Below are 10996 nucleotides of genomic sequence, written 5' to 3'. Positions count from 1 at the left end.
AGTCAAGGGTTATGGGGGGCAAACAGGAGAGTGGAGTTAAGGCCACAATCAGATCAGCCTAGATCTTATCAAATGGCAGAGCAGGCTTGAGGGGCCGAATGGCCCACTCCTGCTCCTATTTTTTATGCTTCTTATTTGTTGGATGACCAACAACTTGGTCAAAGAGATAGGTTTTAAGGAGTGTCTTAAATGAGGAAAGCAAGGTGGAGAGGCAGAGAGATGTAGGGAGGGTATTCCAGAGTTTGAGGCCTAGGCAACTGAAGGTGCGGGCACCAATGGGGATGCTCAAGAGGCCAGAATTAGAGGAGTGCAAATACCATGAAGTACTTTTTTAAAAAAACATAGTCACTGTTGTAATGTAGGAAACACTTCAGCCAATTAATGCACAGCAAGCTCCCACAAACAGCAATGTGATAATGACCAGATAATCTGCTTTTTGTGATGTTGATTGAGGGATAAATATTGAGCAGGACACGGAGGATAACTCCCCAGCTGCACTTCAAAATAGCGCCATTAGATCATTTATGTCCATCTGGTTTAACATCTCATCCGAAAGAGGCACCTACAACAATGCAGCAGTCCCTCAGTACTGCATTGGAGTGTCAGCGTAGATTTTTGTGCTCCAGGTCAAAACTGCTTAAAATCCAATTTCTTTTAATTGCTCCCATGTGTAACTTTTTCTAAATAAACTAAAAAGGAGACACCGATTTTCCCCAGTGTCATCAAGCAAGAAATATTTCCAAAATTGTGCACAAGGATCTACATTTTCACCAGCTGCTGGTCAGCTTTTTGCCTCCTTCGCTGATTAATCAGTGTGACCCTGGGTTGCCCGCGGAAACAGGAACACATATACAAGTGCCCCCTCGTAACACAGCAGAAGTTAATAATTCAGACATAATGTCTAACTTAAACAAAAGGGAAAGTTGGAATTGTCCAGCATTTGCAGACTAAAGTCCAAGTCTGTGTGACCCACTTTGAGGAGTCAAAATGAAATAAAGTTATTAACAGAAAAACAGCTGCATGCTATTGAGAGGATATCAGGACCACTCCGCTTATCATAAACGTGGGATTACAATTCCCTAGTGGAGCAGGGAGAAAAGAACAGGGAAAATCAGTAATCTTGCATAAAATCAACTTGTCAATTATATTCAATACCACTGATTCTCAGTTTTCACAGAAAGATGAAAAGAATGTGATCTCCGAAACCCTGATTAAAATTCCTGGAATACCATGTAATGCATCAGAATTTTATTTTTCAGTGGCTACATATATTTTTTTTGAGGCGGGGGGGGGGGGAGGGGGGACGGTGGAGGGGGGGTGGTGCTGTGAGATGCTGTGCCAAGTTTAATCTTTAGTATTTTTCTGATGAGGTCACCAAATTGTAAGATATTCTTCGCGAACTCAAATTGAAGAGGTTATTTTCTATTCAAAAGCAAGGATAAGTCATAACCTGGCAAGGGCAAATAAATGAGATGAAATGAATGAAAGGAAAGGTTTACAGGGATTAAAAACAACAACAACTTGCATTTATATAGCACCTTTAATGTAGTAAAATGTTCCAGACGCTTCACAGGTGCATTATCAAAAACAATTTAACACTGAGCCATATAAGGCAATATTACAGCCGCTGACCAAAAGCTTGGTCAAAGAGGTAGCTTTTAAGCAGTGTCTTAAAGGAGGAAAGAGAAGTGGAGAGGTTTAGGGAGAGAATTCATGAGCTTAGGGCCCAGGCAACTGAAGGCACTGCCACCAATGGTGGAATAATTATAAATCAGGGATGCTCAAGAGGCCACAATTGGAGGAACACAGAGATTACAGAATCGTTACAGTGCAGAAGGGGGCCATTCGGCCCATCATGTCCGCACCAGCTCTCCAAAAGAGCAATTTACACTCAGTTTCATTCCCCCGCCTTTTCCCCGTAACCCTGCACATTCTTCCTCTTCATATAACTGTCTAATTCCCTTTTGGATGCTTCAATTGAACCTGCCTCCACCACACTCTCAGGCAGCGCATTCCAGACCTTAACCACTCGCTGCGTGACAAAGCTTTTCTTCATGTCACTTTTGCTTCTCTTACCAAATTCTTTAAATCTGTGCCCTCTCGTTCTTGATCCTTTCACGAGTGGGAACAGTTTCTCTCTACCTACTCTGTCCAGAAACCTCATGATTTTGAATACCTCGATCAAATCACCTCTCAGCCTTCACTTCTCCAAGGAAAACAGTCCTAACTTCTCCAATCTATCTTCATAACTGAAATTCCTCATCCCTGGAACCATTCTCATGAATCTTTTCTGTACTCTCTCCAATGCCCTCATGTCTTTCCTAAAGTGCAGTGCCCAGAACTGGACGCAATACTCCAGCTGAGGCCGAACTGGTGTCTTATACACTAGATTCTGGAGGGTGGTAGGACTACAGGAGATTATAGAGATAGGGAGGAGCGAGGCTCTGGAGGAATTTGAAAACAAGGATGAGAATTTAAAATTGAGGTGTTGCTTAACTGGGAGCCAGTGTAGGTCAGTAAGCACAGGGTTGATGGGTGAACGGGACTTGGTGCAAGTAAGGACACAGGCAGCAGAGCTTTGGGTGACCTCAGGTTTATGGAGGGTAAACGTGTGAGGCCGGCCAGGAGTGCACTGGAATAGTCAGGTCTAGAGGTAGCAAAGACATGGATGAGGGTTTCAGTCAGGGAGAGAGATAGAGTCGGTGGCTAGGGAACTGAATTTTTGGCAGGGGCCAAAACCAACAGCTTAGGTCTTTGACGCTGTGTTTTCAGATGATGTCGCCGAGGGTAGCATGTAGATGAGAAATAGGAGGGGGCCAAAGCTAGATCCTTGGGACACCAGTGAGAGAAGGAGGCATCAACATAGAATGGAGTGACGTGTGCCTCAACCAGTCCTTTCTCACCGTGTTTTCAGATTGCTACTGTGGGGAGTATCAGGTGCTACATCACAGGGAGGGGGGTAAATCAGAGGGAGAGTCACCTAAGGCCACTCACTCATATGTCCTTCAGCTACTTCAGGAGAGTTGTTGGCAGCAGTCCGAAAGCAGGTCTGTATTCTTGCTCAAACAAGGCAAACGGCGTTGGGTGATTTCAGGGAAAAAAAGGCCAGGCAATTATTTAGGAAAGCAAAGTTGGTAAAGAGAATAAAAAGCCGAAGAGATGCATAGCGACAAAAGGTATAAAACTTTTTAGCAAGTCGTTCTCGCTGCTTGGAATCACCCGACACCTTAAAATCTCCTTGGTTCACCATTAGTAAAATGTCCAGGTAAAGCACTTTAAACCCCCAAAGGGTTTGAGCAGCTACCGTTAACACTTAAAAAGGGTATCTCCCCTTTCTCCCAATCATCCTGCCCCGCATCTCCTGAAGGTTTCTGTCAGCTCTCTGACACTTTCCTCGTGTGCACATTCTTCAGTGTGAGCCATGACAGTTAGGCTGTTGGACTGTGGAGGGCATCACAGCTGACCGCAGCCCTGCCTTTGCTGGACATGCATTTGCACCTTCTAGCAGGAGTCACCAAATGGCGATCAGGAGCAGGAACGCTGGCTGTTTCCACCCCCTGTTCCCAACTCGGGGAGATTGAGGCTGACTGTCACAACTCAGAATGAACCAGAAACTGAACCTGGCACCTCCCTGTTCTGTCCGGCTAATCAGTAGAATGAGCCCACTAGGTAATTGGTGTGATAAAGCTGAATATTTCATTTGCGGGTGTAACTTAGACCTTTGATGTTCAAATGTTGAGATTTAGGTTTGTCATTCAGTTGAATAAGCTTCAATAACATAGCTACATTAATTTCTTGCTTATTGTGATTTTGTTTGTTCATTTCTTTGCAACCTTTGAACATGTGCCAATAAAAAAAAGCATTTTTGTTTCAGCTTGATAAATGTCTCCTTTAACTCAGTCATAGTGCTCTATGTCTCTCGAGACAAGGAGGCCAAAGAAAGAAAGAAAAGTGCACAAGGAGTTAAAAAGCAGTTGCACTCACAAAAATCATCTCCAGCTTAGATTCACGCATTGTAACAAACTTATCAATTGTTGCCAAGTAAGTTGCTTGAGGGAGGAGCCAAATGCAATAAATACAATGTGATCCCTTCAGGTATGTATATTATTGCCAGATTATTGAATTATCAGATGGGCTAAATTCCATCTGGCTCCATTGCTGTTTTTATAATTTTGCTTCTTTCAAAATCTTTGAGTTGATTGGAGGCATTTGTTCTAAGCAAGAGGTTTTCAACAAACTGTGGAGTGATTCTGTCTATAATTTTCAGCATGCTAACTCCCACAGTTTATAAGAATATAAAAAAGAATCACTACACACATAAAAGTTAATTATACAGTTGACTCCTCTGAATTCTAAAGTTGCTAAATTCCAATTATCTGATAATTCTGTTTTGTGAGCTTTAAATTCCGACTTTCTCATATTATTGAACTTGTTATTTAATTCTAATTACCAGATAATTAAATCTTTTACTGGAAAGCGATTTTTAATTACCAGGAATGGATTATAAAATATATAATTTATTGTAGAATTTGCAATTTATTGATTGAAATTGCATTTATTTTCCTGATACAGAGACTTAGGCTGGACGGGAAGCTGGCCTAAAAGTCGGTGGCGAGCCCACCTCTGCTGGGCCTGGGGAGCCAGGCCAAGATTTTACGCTCCCCAGGCCCTTAATTGGTCTTGGGCGGGACTTCCAACTACTTGAGGCAGTGGACCGGCAGTTCTTAGTCCCAGCAGTGCCACCTAGAGCGGTGGCCACTGCTGGGACTACACCCAGCCATCGGAGGCAAGAGGAAGGACAGCCCCAGAACAAAGATAAGCTTTTTGAACCTCGCCAGGACAATCGGCAGGGCCCCAGCGAGGTAAGGGGAGTCAGTTGGGGGTGGGTGGAGTGTTGTGCATTGGGGGGGGGGGGGTTGGGGGTTGCTGCTTTGGGAGCGGACCTCTGTGGGGCACAGAGTGCTTGATCAGGAGTCCCCACCCCAGCCCACATGAATGATGCCTGGTTTTACCAGGTGGGGTTCTTGGGGCCTTTGCTGTCTGGCCGCGAGGGTAAAATACCTGCGGTGGTAGGAGGAGGCCCTTAAGTGGCAGTAATTGGCCACTTAAGGGCCTTGACTGGCCTTAGGCAGGTGGGCCCTTTCTCGCCACAGCCACCCCACGTAAAATTGCAGTGGGTGCAGCAACGGCCCCCTCACCTCCCATTCAATTTTACGCCACCCACCACCATGCCACCAGCCTGCTCGTTGGGGGGACCGCAAAATTCCGGCCTCAGTATGGTGTGAGATCTTTTAGTTATCTGCCTGCTCTATTACTGCTCAACAGAGCTGTCTGACAGACTGTAAAACAAGGTGCTGCTTCTCAATGAACCTATGGAGGTACAGGATAGAACGAATGGCTAAAATTATTTCGTTGCCAGTTGCGTGCCACTTTAATTCACCACCCTGCTCTCATGCCCACGCCCACGTCCTCGGCCTGCTGCAGTGTTCCAGTGAAACTCGAGGAACAGCACCTCATCTTCCAATTAAGCACTTTACTGCCCTCTGGACGCAACATTGAGTTCAACAACTTCAGGCTATGACCGCCATTTTGATTAACACTCTCTCTGGACAAATGGTTTGACTTTTACTAGGGCTATTACTACTCCCTTTGCCTTTTCTTCCATGACATCTCTTGTTATTTAATATGTTCTTCCCTCTGCCTATCACAGACCTTCCCTTTTGTTCTCTTTCCCCCACCATCCCCTTTCACTTGCTCAAAGCCTATCACATTTCAACCCTTTGCCAGTTCTGATGAAAGGTCATTGATCTGAAACAACTCTGCTTCTCTCTCCACAGATGCTGCCAGACCTGCTGAGTATTTCCAGCACTTTCTATTTTTATTTCAGATTTCCAGCATCTGCAGTATTTTGCTTTTATTTAAAGACTCATTAGCCATTTAGATTTTTATTTAGCCATCAGGGCATATATGAAAACCTTTGAGAATGTGGGGAGTGAGGTTCCCACCTATTCTGAAACATAGGGCTGAATCTCCCGGCCACATGGAGCCGGGTTTGGTGGTGGGAACAGGAGCGAAATTTCAGAATTGTGTGTCAGGTTGGCTTCCCGACACATTCCTGCCTCTGACCGACCTTGCCAGAGGCGGGGCTACACCCCAGCAGCTGATAGCCACTTAGGCCAATTAGAGAACAATTGGGGGATAGTTGCTGACAGTTCGAATGAGTTGGGAGCCTGGCAGCAGCTGGGAGACGGCCTCCTCGAGGCAGGCTGGAGGGCCATCAGTGCCTCTTGTCACAGGCCCCACGAATGCACCACAAAAGTGCAAAGGCCACAGCCTCAGCCATAATCCTTTCCGTGGAGGGATTTCCCCTCCTCACTGATGTGGACCCTTTGCCTTTTCAAATATTATTCAGGCCCCTGAGGGCGCCTCCATTTTGAGGTGCCCTCGCGCTGCCCTATCTGCTTCAGCAACACCCTCCTCTGCCAGTGGGGCTGCTGCCCGTCCAATACTTTGAGTTCTCCTATTGGGCCTCCCGCGCCAGCCACCCCATCCTTAATTGGACGGTGAACGCAGAGGTGGCCTGTTAATTGGCTGCCTCTTTGAAAATTCCAACTGTTGGGGCACCTCTGACCTAGGCAGGGCCAGCACCTGGAAATGGTCCAGACGTCTGAAATGTTTCAAAGGGCATACATAAGATTTGTTTTTTATTCATTCATGGGATGTGGGTGTCGCTGGCCAGGCCAGCATTTATTGCCCATCCCTAATCACCCATAGAGTGGTGCCATCCAATAGAAATCGCTGACTAGCCACAGATATGTCTATGGCGACACTGTTCTGGCCACATGTACTGACTTTAATAGAAAACACCTCACACATACTCGCACAATACAGCTAAATGTATTTTGCCAGTAGCTATTCACTCAATGAACATCCTACACCATTCAGTCACCAAGGAAGTAAAGGAGCCATAGGGATCAAAAACACTCGCACACTCTACTTTTTGTCTTACCGTTTTGTCAACAAACACACAAAAAAGGTTTAAGCGCACGTGCATATACTGTGCGAATATGAGTATTGAGATAACATGCCCAGCGACCGTGTTTATTATTCATTTTTAATTCACTGATCAGAATTAAAATTTGCCACACCTGGATTCCCAATTTTCCACATCAGGATTTCCAATCTGCCACACCTGGATTCTCAACCTACCACGTTGTTGGTGGTGAACGCAATGGATGAAACTAACCTGGGGTAAAAAGGTTCTAAAAACATAACACTTGTCTTCCCTACATTACATTTGATCATTTTCACAGAGTGCAGCATTCTAGCCGGTCCTTCACTGACAATACACCAGGGTGATGTGCTCAGTCTCTGTCAGAGCAGGAATCGAGAGGTACCCAACGCTAGGCCCAGTAGATCAGTGGCATATGCAAATTCTCCAGTATAAGTCGGTCGGAAGAGAATGCTGTTTGAATTTGCTGGTTTCAATTAGCTTAACATCAGATAGCACATTGTAAATAAAGGGGTCTTTTGGAGGAGAGGAACTTTGGATGGGAGCCAAAGCGGACAGTCTCCTGCATATCTTCTGGAAGTGGCACCATTGTTGTGGCACTGGCACTGGATGATGCAATGATAATCCCCTCAGGATGGCCTACAGCCAACTCAATGGCAACATTCTGGAGTGGCAAGAAAGAAGATAAGAGGAGAATGAGCAGTGTGGGCACCATTTCACCCAGAGGATGTCTGTGTGACAAACAGGCCCTCCCCAAACATTGCAAGGTACTTAGTAATGTAGTTACATCTCTACATGCGAGGGCAACGTGTGCTCTCCATCAAGTACTAGGAGGCAATGGGACAATACACGCATGCTCTGCTTGACATGTCCCTATTAACGGTTCCTGTGCACAACACCCTCTGTTTGAGAGATTGCATCCTGCTGCCTAACTCCAAAATCTACTCCCCAACAGGTCTTCTGCCTCCACATCAGCCTCAGCTCGACCAGGTTGCTTTTACTTGGCTCCTTTTCATTCAAGATCATGAGGGCTTGCCCCAAGGACAAAGATGTTAATATATTATCTGTGGAGATGCAAGAACAGCAAAGTCTTGTTTAAATGAAGTTGCAATTCAGATAAATTGAAGGACCATGTGATAAAACTGTACAAAATGTGAACAGAAAAATGCTTTGAGCTTTTGAAACCTCAACTATTTATGGACCATGAATACTTACTTAACATGCCAGACAGCAAACATTTTTTGTCTTCACTTGCCCACACTGTTTATGAGCTACAGATAAAGTTTAAATCCATGATCCCATCAATTTCCATACATCTTAAATTGCTGATACTTGAGGACATGGGTGTTCTAATTTAGGATTGATTCACCAATGAGACAACAGCGCCAAAAATAATCTTCCCAATCCTCCTCGCCCACAAAACTCAAACAGGAGAAATCAGCAATTAAGAGTTCTTAAGTGCAAATAGGATGGAATTGCCTGAAGCTTGGGGGCCAGATTATTAGGGCCACAAGTAGCTATAGGGCACTGATTGGTCGGTCCAGCTTTAAAGGACATGGAATGATGATAGATTATAGATGAAGTATTAGAGGTTGTCCATGAAACAAGAATGACAACACTTCAGGAGTCCTTCATCAACCGTAAAGGGATTTGCGAGTTCCTCAGCTGGTGAAAGTTGCTATGTAAATGACAGTGGGGTCAGATGACGGATCAGATCTTTGTTTCACGAGGTGACTATTTAGGCTTTACTTAGTTTTCTAATGAGATCTATATTTCTCTAGCCATTCCATGTAGTTATTCCATTTGCACTATGTTCTTGGAATTTTAGAAGCTCGTAACTTTTATAGGCTACAATGGGCCTTGATTTTAACCACCACCAACGCCCCCCCACAGCCCAACTGTAAACAAAGGGTAAGTCGAGGGGTTAAAATCCTAAAAATGGAGGTCCCACCTCCATGCCATGCCACTCCCGGCTGCTATAATAATTTCAGTGGCGATTCAGGTCCTGGATGAGGCTGCCGCTAAATGCATAAATACCTATTTAAGAGTAAAATGTTGCAACCCATTCATGCCGTCGGCACGACAAAGTAAATTTACGATCCACGCAGGGGGAGTCCTGTGTTGTCTGGAGCTCGGCTGCAGCAACATAGCAGCTGCAGCAGACTGGCCTGAAGAGGCCTAGGTCAAAATCTTTGCCTGTCTTTGAGCTGCTCGTGGGCCGGGAGAAGCAGGAATGCATAGCGAATTGGCACATCTGTTCCGTGCGGTGAACGTTATTCCTATCACCTCATAGATCCACAGCTGGTGCTCAATATACTACATTTTTATTAGTGTGACACAAAAAAAACAGACATTGCTAAAAGATAGTTGCCGTCCCACCATAGATGAAACCCATTTGAGCTGGGGTGGATCAATTTAGTAACGAGATTGTTAAGGCACAAAGCTTTAGCCATAGAGCATGTGCAGTGTAGATTCCTGAGGTTAGTGCCACACATGGGAAACTATAGTTCTGAGAAGGGACTTGAGACACTTGGACTGTTGATGGAATAAGGGAGGATAAGACCAGGTTTAATAGATTTTTAAACTTGTGGAGCATTTTGATAGGGTGAACAAGGAAATAATTCTTTTTCACTAGTTGGGGAGAGGGGTGGGGTGGTAAGTGACCAGTACTTACCAGTTTAAAACTATTCCCAAGACAATAAGGAGACATTTGTTTATGCAAGAGCTTACTGAATTATGGAATGCTTTGTCATGGGAAGTAGTTGATGTTAAATAGATTAAAATACAGGGAAAACGCAAGTCAGCAGTTTAGGTTTGACCTGGTAAAGAGGTGGTTCTGTGTAAGAATATTTACCAGTATTTTAGAGTCATGATACAACGTAGGAGGCACATTGATTAGAATCTTTATTTTCATGCTTGATAATGGAGATAAAGATCCTGAACAAAAGAAAGACTTGAATTTTTATTGTGCTTTTCATGATGTCAGGACAGCCCAAACTGCTTTACAACCAACGTTTTTATTTGTAGTCACTGTTGTAATGTAGGAAAATCTGGCAGCCATTTTGTGCACAGCAAGGTCCCACAAACAGCAATGTGTATGAGTGATGTTGGTGACTCATGTTCAGGGCAGGCTCTCCCACCACCTTATATTAAATAACTTGAAGAATTCTCAGAACTGAGTCAGGGCAGTTTTTAAATGAAAGTGAATGGGTCGGTCATTTTGGGCCGGGGCCTTTCCTTTCTGGAATAGAGTCAACAAAGTCAAAGAAATTTCTAAACTGAGCTCTCTTTAAGCAGAGGGAAAAAAGTAGTCTTTCTCTATTTGAGGGACTGCCTAAATAATTCTGAATGTTGGTCTTGAAGGAATGTGACTCTGGCCTGTAGAGGGTAGTGCAGAACTGTTAGCATTTCCAATTGAAGGCTATGGATTGCAGCCCTGCCCAGAGAGCCACCCAGAAGATTCCTCTGAAAACATATTGTTTTACAGAGTGTGGAAGGAAGAAGGTGGCCCACTTTCTCTCCAAACACACAATCCTCAGCCCTCATAAACCACGTGCAGTTATACTGTCAACTGACTTCAAGGTTAGAAGATTATTCTCCAGTGTCTGTTGAAAGTGAGAGCTTGCTGCTTTTGTCTGGGGCCAAAAGAAATAACAATCCCTCAAGTACTCCATATGCTCCTTGAATTCAATTGTACATTATTTGGTATTTGAAATTCGCAGGATTATTTTCGCAGATCCAATTGTTTGATTGTTGGTTGCGCTTACTGCAGTAAGACCCCACAACATGCAAGATGATGCAAGTTTCACTGTTGACCGTAAAAAGGTGCGTCCCCATCGATGGTAAACTGCAGTCCTTGTAAGATAGATCCTAGTTAGAAATGGAGATGTGCAGCCTCTCGACAGAGCTGGGGAAACACCAGGCCATCTGGGTCCCTCTGTAGAGGTCTGCCACACAATGCAACCCCATCACTTCTAAGAGGGG

The sequence above is a fragment of the Heterodontus francisci genome, chromosome 37, assembly GCF_036365525.1.
Source record: "Heterodontus francisci isolate sHetFra1 chromosome 37, sHetFra1.hap1, whole genome shotgun sequence".
NCBI lineage: Eukaryota > Metazoa > Chordata > Chondrichthyes > Heterodontiformes > Heterodontidae > Heterodontus > Heterodontus francisci.
The sequence above is the reverse complement of the archived record's forward strand: the minus strand, read 5'-3'. Positions refer to the sequence as shown.